This window comes from Monopterus albus, unplaced genomic scaffold, assembly GCF_001952655.1.
Source record: "Monopterus albus unplaced genomic scaffold, M_albus_1.0 scaffold29.1, whole genome shotgun sequence".
NCBI lineage: Eukaryota > Metazoa > Chordata > Actinopteri > Synbranchiformes > Synbranchidae > Monopterus > Monopterus albus.
In genome coordinates this window covers 4,182,119-4,194,083 of record NW_018127909.1, presented here as the reverse complement: position 1 = coordinate 4,194,083, position 11,965 = coordinate 4,182,119, and the positions used below count along the sequence as shown (strand labels likewise).

General features: G+C 38.6%; 1 protein-coding gene across 1 annotated transcript in view; it reads left to right on the top strand.

Annotated features, from left to right (window-relative positions):
- Positions 1–11,965, top strand: part of cnnm2b (cyclin and CBS domain divalent metal cation transport mediator 2b) — a 48,119-nt gene that overhangs the window by 2,731 nt on the left and 33,423 nt on the right.

Here is an 11,965-nt window from a genome sequence, read left to right as displayed (position 1 = left end):
CACTTAGCTAACTTTTTCTCATTCATTCAACCTTTTTAACTCTCTCCCCCTCCCTGTATTTCTCTCTCTCTCTCTGATCTGTGAATGCATTAGGGCATGTGGGAATGGTGCAGCGGCAGTGCTGAGGTTATCAGGTGGGGGCATCTTGTTTGAGAACCTGCTTAAATCCCTCACCGCCACTCTTGTGCTTGCCTCAGAGTGATGGTGGCGATAATGCCTTTTGTGCTGTGGAGCTAAGAGTCAGAGAGTCATTGCATTGTGTGTGGTCCTTTACAAGTCACATGTGTTTGTGTGCATGTTTATGTGTGTGTGTGTGTGTGTATGTGTATTGTGTTTGAGAAAGTTTACCTCGCCTGTGGTTTATTTACCTGATGTTTTGCATTGCCGTCCGACTCTCTCTTGTTGCCTCAGAGTTATTCCTGGCAGTGTTTGTAGATTTTGTGTCTCTTTTTCCTTTACAGCCAAATACACAGCTGTAGGAGTGATACAAAGGCTTACCTTTTCAGCAGCTCATTTCTGAGTAGTGATTGATGCTTTGTGTACTCATTAGAATATTCACTTAACCTTAAGAGGATTAAATGGGGAGAGGGGGAACAGAACAATCATTGAGCTCCATTAACAGAAATTAGGTGTAGTTCTCCATGCCAAATTAGCATTACATAATGTACTAGTACTAGTTGGGAGCACTACTTTTCTGACTAAAGAGGAATTTTACTGTACAGCGTTGTACTATGTCATATTACTGCATTAATGGTATTACAGAGTATGACTCTTATAGTGTTTCATGCAGTTTTAGTACATATTTGTTTTATGTGTGTGTATTATTGTTGGAGTTTGGGCTGCTGGTTGGACAAAACAAGCAATGTGAAGACAACACCTTGGAAACAGAAATTAGAATGTGCACATTACACTACTATATGGCGTTTTATAAATGAAACCATACGCTGACTAACTGAGAAAATACATGGCAGATTAAGTGATAATCATCATCTGCAGCCCTAATTCGATGACAAACAGAAATTTGGAGTAAGTGTTTGTTATTGCAGGCAGTGAGATCTCTGTGCTGATGCAGGATCAGTGAGCACAGTCTGTGACTGTACACGCTAATCGTTTGTTTTGACCAGAAGAAAATCTGTTGTGGTTTTTTCTAAATAGAAACATGAAATCAGGATCCTGAAATCAAATCTGTTGTCCTTAAAAGAGCTGTCAGATGATTTTGCAGTCTGAAAAAAAAAAGTGGAAGAAGAAACATAGTTTGGAACCTTATTCTGCATTGATTGGTGTGGTAGACTCACAGTACTACCACACAGCTGTGTAGTGGACTTCAGTTTGACTGGTGTGCTTATTTGTTTACTGAAGTCAGTGGCATTTTGCGAGAGTGTTTCTGTAGCTGGCGCCACGCCAGAGGGAATTCGCCTTCAGCATCTCCCGGAAGTCATAAGCAATTGTTGTAGGGAGGGCTGCAGGGTCAAAGTTTCCGTCAGTCTGGCTCTGTTCACAGCACACACTCAGTTCAAAGTGCTTTGTATGGTATGACATTATTAATTAATTTGATGCCGCTTGCAGAGCTGCGTGGTAATCTGAAGTCTGTTACAAAAACAGAAATCCTACATGGCGCTCATATTAGAGACTGTGTTGGAGCAGCTGGCGTTGCTTTGCACTTGACCTGAACTTGTGCTCACATCCTCAACTCTGCAACATTACATAACTCACTGTGTCATTCTTCCATTCATTGAGGCTCACAGTCTACTCAGACATGACGCTAAATTAACATTGTCCATAAAAGAAAATATGAAAGTCAGGTCTCGATCTTTACTCTGTGCCCATGTTTCACCCAGCTTGACCCAGGCTGTAGGTCAGGCTTACAGCCAGACTCATGTGGGGGGCTTTTAATTCAGGCAGACATTCTTATGGAAACTTCTGACCCTGCCATTAATTGCTCTCGGTCTGTGATTGCAACAATTACTGTCATCCAGGGGCTTTATGTCAAGCTGCAGGTTTGCTGGTTAATGAGTGGGTGGATGTGTGTCCCCTGGGACCAAACCATGTAGCTGAGTCAGAAGCAGGAATCTGACTGCCCTTCTGACTTCAAGTTATTTCTGATATTCCTGAAAGTGAAAGTTAGTGACTCACTCCCTTATGAGTAGGGGAAGGAGTCTGCTGTATGAATCTCTGGAGCGCTCGCATCAGGTTAAGCATAGGTATTGTTCTCCATCACATCACGGTTTCTGTAGGGGTGTCCATTGGGGGATTGGGACTTAATCCAATAGAAACAAGGACCCCCCTTCCTTGTCTCTCTGCCTTACTAAAGTGGACACATAAACTCTAATGTCTGACTGGTAAACTGCACGTGTGTGTAATGATATTCTTACTCCACTGCTGGTCAGTGATGAAGGCAGTGTTAAACTGTACTTCTCTCTCATTTAAAAAAAAGTTACATACCCTAATAGAAAAGGACTATATTTATGATCAGCTAGTGTTTTGCAGTGCATGGTGTGTATGCACTCTCTGTTTGACAGTAAGGTCCCCAGTGTAAATTGCCTACATAAGGTCTGGCACGTCTTGAACTACTTCCCCTGATTGCTGCAATATAGGCCAATTTATGCTTAATTCAGATTCAACAGCCTTCACAGCCTCATTTCTCAGTACTTTGTCTTAAAGTGAAACTCATTTTTTTTGTTTCTGCTGTTGAAATGCTGATAGCAGCTCTATTGTTTTGCTTTGAATGGTTTTATTCTTCCTCTGTGTTTGTGTGGAGCGTATCATAGCAAATGTCTAAAAAGCGTGTTGGAGTGTTTTCCTGGTAACCCTTGGTACTAACGTTGCAGCAAGTGTTGGGATTAAAAGGCATCATGTTGGTAAGAACACTTAATGTTTCCTGATGAGGGACACCCCTTTGAACTCAGCAAGACTTCTCCTGCCAGCTGCTCACTTTATCAGAACTAATTACCTCGAATCAAAGGTTGTCCGCATTTCACTATACTTTGTGTTACAGGAGACAGTATTAGTAGTAGGTTTTCTCTTGTAGGGAATGTAATTTTGGCCCAGAAGTACATGTTACAGACAGCATAGAAAAGCATGCCAACACCTTAACACATGCTGTTTATTTAAAAAGCATAATATCTTACTTTTATATAAATACTGTACTTTTAAAAATCACATCAATTTCCTTCCAACACCTGCTTTGCATCTTGACACTTTGGCATGATAGTTTATGAAAACAAATATTATTTAAAACATTTTCCTTAAATTACCACTTGTACTGTATATTGTAAGTAAACTATTGAGTTTTTAAATGCACTAAATGCAAGTCCTTTGGTTGCACTTTAAGAAAGAAGGCAAGGAGAGCTGTTGAGACAACCTGATATACAAGTATGGAAACTTTTTCTCCATTGCACTTCTGACACTTAACTTAAATGACTACACAAGGCACTTTGCCTGGTTTAGGCCGTTTACTAATATTATAAATAATATACACCACTAGCAAAAGTTTTTAGTGAGTTTATTAGCACATCTTTGCCTGTTTACACATCCAATAGGCACATAACATCAGAATTTATCTGGAGTCATTTATCCAGCATATGTGCTGTAAATCAATATTGAATCTTCCTTTAAATCAGTTTTAGGTGAAATATCTGGTGCCTTAGCTTTAACTAGCTGCTAAACACTGCGTTCACTGGCTAGTTCATAACTCTGTCCATCTGCCATTTGGTGCAGGTACTTTACTGTGTGTTCAGCGCATGGATGGATTATGAGACATTGGGCTCCTGGGTAAGGACAGATTAAAGGGCCCTCATCTGTCCTAGGTAGGATCCCCAGACAGATACGGTCACCTCATTTGTAGTTGTTTAGTGCATGTAGCCTTTTTGGTTTAGTCTTTTTTGGCCATTTTTAACATCCTTGAAATTATTTAGTTTCTTTTTTTGTCATTTTGCACCCGTTTGAAGTCAAGTTGTCTTTTCATGGTCTTTTAACAGTAATTTTACATAGTTTTTAAAGTAATTTTGTCTTTCTATAGTATTTTTCATGTCTTTATGGTTTTGTGTCTCTTTGATTTTGTCTTTGTCTTTTAACTGAGCTCTCTGACTTTCAAACTGCAGATATGTAGCTTCATACAGAGGCACTGGCCCAAGGATCCTTTGACCTCTCCGGCCTAGTAGGCCTGTCCAATCCATCCATGCATCGAGATGAAAGCAAGGCTGATGAGAGGGGAGTTTGGAGGCTAAAACAAAACACTGAGCTCAAAGATACTAAAATGCTTTGCAGAGCTGCTGAACTGGGTAATAATTTATTGTGGGTTCATCAAGTGACTCTTTGAGCATTTAACATCGTACCAATTGTCTATATAATAATACTGATTAGTGCAGCTTTAAGGAGTTTTTTTTAACATGTTTTAGAATTTCAGACTTTTGCTAAATTTCAGCTGAAACCTAACCCACCAAAATGGCATCTATTTACAACACTAAAGTTTGCTCATTGTTTGGCTTCAGGGTTTGATTTTTAAGAAACCATAGCTCAGTGTCTTTGAATGTACAATCCAGGAAAGTTTCTAGCAACTGTTCGGACCACAATAACATAATTTTGACAAAGAATTAAAGGTATTAAATGTTTTGTCCAGTAAGCTGAAAGTCTCTACAAGTAAACTAATATTCAAATGAATGGGAAGTAGTGGTGGACTTGCAGGTTGACAATCAATATAAAACTTTGTTTAGCAGGCTTCAGAAAATCAGTAATGTAAAGTATATGTTATTCCTAGTTAATGGTATAAAGCAATAAATTCCATTAATATAATATGAATATAGGCTTCTTGTGTTGAACATTGTGTCACTGTATATAGAAATTCCTCATGTGATGACAAATCTAATTAATCGGATGTATCTAAAATATTACCTAAATATAAAGGAATGAATGCCTCACTGACTTATGGCATTTTAAATATTGTCCAGATTGAACTCTCGAGTTTGTTGTGTTAAAAGATTGGCTTTTGAATTGACCTACATTCTTCAGATTCTGGTACAACATGGAGTAGGCTTTTAAGAACTGATTAGTACAATAGTTGTCGAGTGTGAATCTAGGCCCAGTGCATTCCTAAAGCCTGTCTGATCTGGCATTATGACTTTTCTGCAGTGGTCCTGATTTATCATTCAGTACGGTGAATTATAACATCAAAAAGTCTTTATTCAGGTAGACTATTCCATTGTGCAGTACTGCCCTGCTTGCTTTTGTTGTTCACCATATAAACAATTATGTCACCGTCAGCTTGCTATATTTGCTATTAGCTGGAAATTGCTTTAGCCTCCAAATTCACTCCACTTGGCAAACCTCTGTGCAAACAAAAAATATGTGACAGAAACAGAGCGTGCCACTATAAAAAAAAAGGTCCCCATGAAGATTATATGTTAAGAAACATCATTTTGAAGAGCAAAGTGTGTGGATGGGCTGTTATGAATAAAGTCTGTCAAGAACAAGCCCCATATTGTACCAAGGAAGAGAGTAGGATCGGTTGGATGCACTTATTGTAACAGGTCAGAATTTGTTCCACACAACTGTTACAGTGTCCTGTGTTGTTTCAAGTGATCCAAATATCTATAGTCGAAGACTATACTTTCCTTCCTTCCACACAGTTGTGCATGTTCACTTCTTTTCTTCCCAATCTCAACCATACTTGACCATACTTTCACGAGCGACTCATGTCATTTCTGATAGCCTCTGATGATGGCTGCTCCTGAAGAAAAGCTTTGGCAGTTTTGTGTTGTGGATGTAGCTAAGGAGATGAGTTTGCTTCTGGCCAATGTTGCTATAGGATCTGTGGCCATGCACCGCTGAGGAAAATTTGTTATTATGCAATTGAGAATGCAGCCAGCCCCACGTTCCTTTTATTAAGCTGCTTCCCAAAACAGTGATCACAGTAGATTTTCAGAGTGTGAGTTTATGAAGGACCAAGGCATTACCACATTATTCAGACTTTATAATTGACACAATAGATGCACTGTTACCAAAACATCTAAAGAGTGACGTACTCTAAGTAACAGTAGTTACTTGCTCGGTTAAAAAGGGCCCGAGTCAGCAGCAATATTATTATAATTTTTTTAATTTGAGCACACACTATTCACATAAATGCCAAATGAGCATCTTTGAGTTATTGTGTATTGGCGCCACTGCAGAGTACTTTCTTAGTTTTGTGGTTTCTGGCTTTGTGAGAGACTGATTGATGTTGACAGTGTTGCTTTAATGTGCCAAGCCAATCATGAATGTAATGGCATGTCTCATAACACTAAAGAGAAATCTAATTAAGGAGGCAGTGCAAGTTAATCTAGACTAGTCAGGCAACACCGTCAAGGTCAAAACGTCTCTGGAAGCCACCAATCAAGACCTTTGTCATCAAGACAAGACCACTTAAAGATGCTCATTTTGTCTATATGACAGGTCTTGTTTGTCTATTGCTTGTCTCACTTGTCTCTACCCTGTAGTATAAGGTCATATTCTAACTGTCTCTAGTGAGAGGAAATGTGATAGACATGCTTGTTTTCATTGCAGTTATGCCTTTAAGTTATTATGGTAATTTGGGTGTTGTACATATCATTCTTATGGAATGAAAGGAAAATGCTGCTGTTAGTGTTGCTGTATGATGATTAGGAGGAGGAGAAGAAGCGTGATGATGATGTTCACTGTTGTCTCATTAGCAGAGGTTGAAATTTCCTAATCTGTAAAGCCTTCTCTACATTTGCTGTGACAATCAGACCCATATTGCCCACAATATCAGTGTGTGAGCTCCAGAAGTACAGCTCTGTAATGAAACAGTAGCATAGTGACACTTTTTTAAATGAAAGCTACAAATGTCAACCAGATGGGAACCTCTTTGACATATTCTGAGTCTTTGATTTAGCTGCTATCAAACACATTGTGTTGTGTGTAGTATGGAACTGTTGGCGTTTCATTTACTTTTTAAACCATGCACACCTTTTCCTTCCACATTTACTTTACTCTGCATTTGCTTTTATATATGTGTATACATTCTATATCTATATGTAGTGTGTCTAAGTCTGACTTGAGCAAAAAGAAAAATAAGGCCCATTCAGGTTGTGCCTCAGAGAGGGAGAGAAAGCCCTCCAGCTTGGTCAGCCAAGTAACCAGGCTCTGTGCAGCACACTCAGGGAAGCAGAGCCACTTGCTTGTGCAGCAAGTCCCATCCCCCTCCTCCCGCATTCCCTCTCTCCCTCTTCTCTCCATATTGTCCTCTTGCCCATTTCCCTCAGTGTTATAAATTACAAACGACACAAACCTCCAGGCCTAATGCCCTGCCATGGACGCCTTCCAAGCTGCACTTTTTGGAGAGCCAAGAGGCTGGCTTCATTGATAACACCAGGCACACTGTCCGTCTCTCCATTTAATGGCAGGAGGAAAATCCCGAGACGGGCCCTTCGCAGGCCCAAAAGACACCAGCACTTTTTACAATCAGCTGATGGAGCCTTCTTTTCTGAGACTTCAGCAGTGGTAGTGTTTCATTTCAGCAGGCCTTGTAAAACACTTTAATAATAAATAAACACAAAGACTGAGCAGCAAGACTATATGTACAGGATTCCTTATGATTAATTATTAATGAAGGTTTATTGATTTTAGAAGTCTGTGAGAAACTAATCAAAGTCATTTTGGGGACATTTGGAAAATTCTCACACCATTGTTTGGGTTTCTGAGAAATTGGCACTAGCTACCCGTAAGCACTTATTAGTAAAACCAATGGGCCATGATGTTTCATTATCAAAAGGGCATGTGACCACTGCATGGCCTCATACTGACAAAGTGATATTAAGTGGAAAATCCACCTAAAATAGACCCCAGTCAAAAGTAAAAATAGTCTCTATTATGAATAAATACCCTGCATCACAGCATTTAGTTCATTGTTTTTGTTTTTTTTAACAAAATAACAGCAAACAAGACATCAATATGATAAATAATTCTTACTGCCATGAAAACACTAACAGTGCAGGTATTAAAAGAAGTTATTTTGCTGTTTCCATTTTCCAAATTAAAATAACTCCACACTGCAAAAATGTTAATGTCTTGCTAACTTTGTGAAACACACACCTACAGTGGGTACGGAAAGTATTCAGACCCCTTTAAATTTTTCACTCTTTGTTATATTGCAGCCATATGCTAAAATCATTTAAGTTCATTTTTTTCCTCATTAATGTACACACAGCACCCCATATTGACAGAAAAACACAGAATTGTTGACATTTTTGCAGATTTATTAAAAAAGAAAAACTGAAATATCATAAGTATTAAAGTATTCAGACCCTTTGCTGTGACACTCATATATTTAACTTAGGCTCTGTCCATTTCATCTGATCATCCCTGAGATGGTTCTACTCCTTCATTTGAGTCCAGCTGTGTTTGATTATACTGATTAGCGGTGAGTCCCGGATATCGTTTAGATTAAGTCTGCAGTCCTCCATGTATTCTCACTTGTGTTTGTTTTATAATTGATTTATTCATCCACTTTTCTTTCAATAATAAACTATTTAATGTGCAATTCCTGTGAGTTCCTGTGATGAAAGATTCATACTGTCGATTTTTAGTTTTCACCTACACTTTAAAAGTCTTCATCTGAAAGCACTGGTTTGGTTGGCGCAGTAAAAACAACATTTTCCTGTCTGGTTTTCTAATATAAAATATGAAGAATATTTAATTTGACTGATGAGGGTCATTATTATAAAGATAGTGTTTTTGTTTGTTTGGTAAGTACATGTTAAGTACATCTTGTCAGTCAGAATGAAATATCCTGATGTAGAGTACTTTGAAAAGTGCACTCATATGTCATCATAAACCACATTATTATGATTTACCATTTAGATTCATTCTGAAGATGTTAGATATTACCAGGCATCTGAGGAAAAGTACAACCGGGTCATGTACAAACAAATGTTTTCTTTTTCACAGATTTGACACCACATAAAAAAGAAGACAGTTAAAAAAAGGGGAAGTGGCAAATTTACTGAATCTCAAAACTCAAAACTGCTTTGTGTGGTCACACAGCTTTCTCCTTCCCATTTTTATTCAACCACCAAACCTACAACTGCTTTTAAGAGAAGCACATTAAATCACATTTTTGACCATCTTTCCCACATTTTCACACCGACTCATCTATCTGGGTGAAACAGACCAAAATGCCACTGAAGCAAAATGACATGTTAAACATGACCACCAACGTTTACCATCCAACCTGACAGCACTGGAGAGGATCTGCAAGGAGGAATGGCAGAGGATCCCCAAATGCAGGTGTGAAAAACTTGTTGCATCATTCCCAAAAAGACTCATGGCTGTATTAGCTCAAAAGGGTGCTTCTACTAAATACTGAGCAAAGGGTCTGAATACTTATGACCATGTGATATTTCAGTTTTTCTTTTTTAATAAATCTGCAAAAATGTCATCGTGTTTTTCTGTCAATATGGGGTGCTGTGTGTACATTAATGAGGAAAAAAATGAACTTAAATGATTTTAGCATATGGCTGCAATATAACAAAGACTGAAAAAATTAAGGGGGTCTGAATACTTTCCATACCCACTGTATACTGAATCCTACAGGATCACTTCTGTCCTGTCATCACAAAAAAAAATTACTTTAAATGAAATAAATAAATAAATATGTGCTGAGTTTGTAACACCTCAGGAAAATGGATAATTAACCACCCAGCCAAATTTGAATGATTAAAAAGATCACCAAGTATATAAAATCAGTTTTCAAAATCATGAAAAATGAGTATTTCCGGCTCTGAAACTCTGGGGGCGTGTCGGTTAAAGACAATGAAACCATGCTTAATCGCTGACATGTGCTGCCTGTTCTCATCATGGATGTATTAAGGGAGAACATGTAGGAAAGATCCTGTGACCCCGTTTGGGGCTCAGCTGTATAGAACGTGGATGGATGGATGTAGGAAAGATGCATTTCCGGGGCGAAGCCATAGCTGGCTAGCTAGCAAGCTGTAGGCTGTAGTATGTATAGTATCTCGTGATCAAACAGTAAAACTAGCAATAATGCACTATGGAGCTACAGGAGCATTTTATCTAACACCACTGAGTGAGATTAGAAATGTGGTTTTGGTGTTTATGGAGCTGCTGCTTCTTTGTGTTGGTGGTTGTATGAGAGCGGGCAGTGCTCCTACACACATATGGAGCAGACAGCTGCTGTCAATGCAGTGGAGACAGGGAGCACAAGAGAAGTGAAAGTGAGACTTATGGCTCAGATTTACAGTAACTGCTCGTTATTGTACATGCAATAAAACCTTCACAAGTAAAAATCCAATAGGCTAAGAGCTAATAGCTACCTTAACTGTGTTACTGCTGTCCAGTGCAGCAGCTTCACTGTTCACTGTGTGGCTGTTAGCTCCCTTGCGTCTCTCTCCCTCCACCAATGATGGTCAGATCAGACCTGCTCCACCACATTCACCGTTCATCTGTTCGTACTTTTGTCAGTGTTTAATACTGAAGCAGCAGCAATAATTTTATTTCTTTTAAAAAAACTGTTTTGTTTGTGCTTAGTCTCATGAGTGCCCCTAAAAACAAATGTAAGCATAGAGCTCTGTGCACTGTAGCTTCTATAACATTCGAGTGCTAGGGGGATGCGTTATGTTAAGGATGGCTCCACTGTGTCATTGAGCCAGGCTTTCTGTGCCACCCAAGAAATGCTGAACTCAAAATGATGAGTAACTGTTAAAGGTCTAACTCCACAATTCAGCACTACATATTTCTCAGTCCTTTCAAATGTTTTCAGCATCTAGTTTCTAACATGTATAATGTGTTTAGAAACAAAACACTGATTTGAACAAAACTGGACTTTAAACATAGGCTTCTGTTATATGGCCTGGTAAAAATGACCCACTTCAGATTTTTTTCTCACATGTTAAACAGATTTTATCAGAGGTTGTCTAATTGTAAACATGAAAAAAGCAGTTAGAATTCAGTGTTTTCAGATCTTTTTGTGCCATATTCATATGCATAAATAAACTGGATAGAAACAAAATGTCTGTTTCAAAATGCTCTACTTTCAATGAACAGATGGATTTTTAGGTCACTCAGTTATGGCTGCACTTTCCCCCTCTCTGGTGTCTCCCAGCTAACAGCAAGTTGGGGGACTGCTGGTAGAGCCCCACCATGGGCTGCAGGCCCCTGCCACTGCTCTAGTGGTCCCTTGAGACCCAGATCCAGCCTCCACACCTTAACCCCATCCACAGCTGCCCCTCCAGGTTGAATTATGTTTATATATCTGTCCTCAGTTGCAGATGGTGATTTCTCTGTGTTCCTATAGTATTTTAGTGAGTTCAAGTTTTGGTGTCTATGATTTCTTGCTTCAGAAGACAGTAGATATTGACTTCAGTGTTCAAACAAATTACACTTGTATTTTACGGTGGATTTTCCACATGTGAGTTTATGACTAATCAGTAGGAACTTAATGTTGAGAGAAACAGTGTTTATGGCCATTTGAGTGTTACAAGGTCGAAACCTTAATTGTTTGAGAAGAATTATTTCAGATCATTTTCAGGAACACCATCTGGTGTTGATTGACACTCTTTGCTCAAGGCTGGTCACATGTTTTGGCTGTTGCTGAGTTGCAGTATTTTAATTAACACTAACTTGTGATAATTATCACCATAGGGTTTGTTGATGTGGGCAAAATATGAATTAATAATAGCTCTTTTACTCTGCAGTTTATCAACTGACGCATTATAATACTTAGTTAATATGGTAATATATTACTAACATGCCTTTAAGCTACAGTTAATAAAGGTGAAACCTACAATCACTTCTACAGCCACCTATATTCACTAAGTCATCATTTAAAATGAGTGACAGCAAGTGTTCGACTGCAGTGGATATTAAAAAAGCCCATAATAATGTTCTTATCTCAAGGATTTTTATAGTCATTTTTAAAAATAAATAGATAAAGAGTAGGGTGGCACAGCGGTTC